This window comes from Mus pahari, chromosome 4, assembly GCF_900095145.1.
Source record: "Mus pahari chromosome 4, PAHARI_EIJ_v1.1, whole genome shotgun sequence".
Lineage (NCBI taxonomy): Eukaryota > Metazoa > Chordata > Mammalia > Rodentia > Muridae > Mus > Mus pahari.
In genome coordinates, this window is record NC_034593.1 from 88,393,391 (window position 1) to 88,396,768 (window position 3,378).

Sequence of the window (3,378 nt, forward strand, 5' to 3'; positions counted from 1 at the left end):
GCCACACTCTCCTCTCTCTTAACCCATGGCCGCTTCTCCTTTCTCCTCTTCTGCCTCTTTTTCTTCCTCATGGTCCTCTCTCACTGAAGCCCTTGAAACCCCAACCCCACCCGCTTCTCTTCTGCCCAACTATTGGCTGTTGATATCTTTATTTACCAATCACAATTAACTAGGGGCAGGGTCACTTAGCTTGTGTCTAGTTGGCCTCTTTCATCTCTGGAGCAACCAGTCCTAGGACCCCAAGTTAGCATTAGAATACAAGCAGTGCCAGGCCAACCCACTCATTTCTACTACAATAAGACATGGCAGAGGCAATGGATATGCATTTCTCTAAGAGATCATTGCAGCTCAGTGTCTTTAAAATAGCCATATATTCCATTTTGGTGGAGTCGGTTAGGAAGTGAGGTGAGATCACAGGTCTGAGAGACAGCTGACATGACTTCAGATGAACAGGCAACTCTCTAGCACCCACAGATGCAGAAATGTCTTGGAAAAGAAATAAGGCCTTTCTCTTGACATACAATGTGTATACAGAGATGGGATAGTGTTCCCTTGTAAGGTTCCTTGGTAACCTTAAATGCTACCATTTAGCTGCCAAAAAGGCAAATGGTGATGTGTTGGACTCTTGACACTCATCTGTGGACAGGCTTTAACCGGACTCAAGGCTGAGGGGCTCTCTTCCTTCCCATGTTCCCATGGTTCCCCATGTCTTTCTGTCCTGCCTCACCAAGCACTAAGGATTCCAGCAGGTTAATTGGTGTCATTGCTCTGTCTCTCTCTGTCTCTGTCTCTCTGTCTCTGTCTCTCTCTCTCTCTCTTCCATGTAACAAGCTAGCTTTGTTCACCAGCTACTTGTGTTAAGCATTTGTGAGTGTTAATAAGTATCTAAGGTTACTACTATTGTGTCCAAGTTACAGTAGGTGTCTGAGCAGGGTCAAGATTAGGACTGAGCTGGGAGGTCATGAGAAATGCAAGAATTTAATAACCTCTGTAGGAAGCCAGGCTTGAAGGTTCATGTCTCCAAGAATGTTGAGGGAACAGAAGACAGAGAGGAAACCTTGGCCCATGGGTTTAGATACATTTGAGGGGAAGTGGAGCAAGACTGTCATAGTGCTGGAAGAAATGAAAGGGCATTGAGTGCCCTGGACTGATGGCCTGGACTTTGTCACATATCCCCAGCTGGCCTCAAACTTACCCCAGGATAAACCTGGATCCCTGCTCCCCCTGCCTTCACCCTTGAGTGCTGTGGTGGCAGAAATAGAGCATTGTATTTGGCTTGACAATAGGAGGGAGGCTCTGAAAGGATGGAGAGCAGAGGACGAAATGGTGTCTCAATACTCAAGGTATCAGTGAAGACCCAAGAGGACATGCCTTGTTCCAAGGACTCTTGGGTATGGGTGGCCTGAGGAGTGGGCCTGGGGAAGGAAAAGAGCAAAACCACCCTTTGAAAGAGCCATAAGAATGCCAGCTGATTCATCCATGCCATTCCCAGCTCCCAGACAATTAACAAGGGACATTCAGAGGAAAGATGGCAATAAAGAATTCTCTTGATGACAGAACTCTGCAGAAGGCTCAGCGGAAGAGCAGGAGCAATAAGTGGAGACTGAGTTAGAAGAGACAAGTGCCATGATGAATGTGGGGAGAGGGCCAGAGAAATGTTTGAGCCTGACTGGAGGAGGAGGAGGAGGAGGAGGAGTAGGAGTAGGAGGAGGAGGAGGAGCGCATCTAGCTGAGGGTGTGTTGCCACTCATGTCCTTGAGTCTGCTGACAAGCCAAGTTCTATAAACTTCTTTGTGGAGCTGAAAACAGCCCTTGTCATCCTCCTGGAATCTAGATCCCAGGGGGAGTCTGTTCAGGGCTTGGAGAGCCACAGACAGGCTCTTAGTGAGGCCCCTGCCACAAAGAGGCTGTTGCAGGTAGGAATGGCCTAAGCCGCAGTCTCACTGGATTCAACAGTATGGAGACAAAGACATAAAGGGGATAGGGGACCAGGGAGCCTCGGATTTAGGGGAATCGCTGGAGCTTCTGGCTTCTGGGGAATAAATAAACAAGAGCCATCCTGGTTCTCGAGACTCTTTCATAGACTTGCATTAGGTAGCAGGGCTAATGGCTTCAACTGCTGGGCGAATGCACGACCGATTGTTGTGAGACATAGACTTGCTACATGAGGAACATGAGACAGACTCATCTAGAATGTCGGACGGTAAGGACTTTTGTCTTAAGAAGTAGTAGAGGATCTGGACAGATGGCTCAGTGGGTAAAGTGAAAGCGTGGCCCCTGAGCTTGGAACCCCACACCCGTGTAAAAGCACGCACCTGTACCCCAGCTCTGGAGCCACAGAGGCAGGAAGATCCCAGTCACCCTTTAGCCAGCCCAATAGACAAGCTCCGGGTTCAGAGGGAGAGAGACACACACCACCTTAAAAACTAAGGTTGGGAGTGCTAGAGGATGGTATCGATGCCAGCCCCTGGCAGCCACAGGTGTGCGCAGGTGGGAGCATGGCTGCATGCACACAGTCACAGATGCACACACACACACACACACACACACAAGAGCACACTTGCATGCAGTCAAAAGATGCTGAGGGATCCCCACTCTGCAGCTTTGTAGACATGGATGTTTGAGGACAAGTTATTCTGTCCTCCCTGTCTCCAAACTTCTACTTGTAATAAACTCCTCCTTCTTAGGAAAGCCTGAATTCAAGACAGTCTCCTTTTGAGGAATTCGGAACCTCTCTAGCAGCATCCGCTGCGTCCCTCTTGGAAGCTGTGTGGAGCTCTTTGTAAGCATAATGACGGACAATAAAGATAAGGGGAAACCAGCCAGCTCCACAGACCAAAGCCAGCCAGCTCCTCAGATGTGCGTCAACACCTACTCTCAACTGCTTGAAGGGCTGGTATTAAAAGATTATACCAGTAATCAAGGTGCTCATGGAGGCTGAGGGAGGAAGACTGATTTCAAGTTCAAGGCCAGTCTGGGGTACATAAGAAGAAATGGGGGGTGGGGGGTTCACTCTGGTTTTGAAGCCGCTTCTTATAAAAATGGCAAGAATAACATCTGACTGCATAAAGTGGTTAGGAACAGATGGTGAGTCGCTCAGCAGAGGAATCAGGAGGCGAGTTGGGCGACTGCGGATTGTTGTGAGTGTTAGAAGGAGCATGCAAGCTTGCATGGTTAGGCAGAAATAAGGCCAACAATGAAGTCTCGGAGCCAGTCAGCGAGATACCAGCCAGGAACAGTGCAGCTATGTACATGTTAGACATGATGTTTTCCTTCGACTTGTTCTGAGACCTTTGGCCCAGTTTTTCCCAAGCAGGCAGAGGCCTCGATAAGCGGAGGCGGGGCTTCCAGAGCCTGGAGTCTTATAAAGCCCAACCC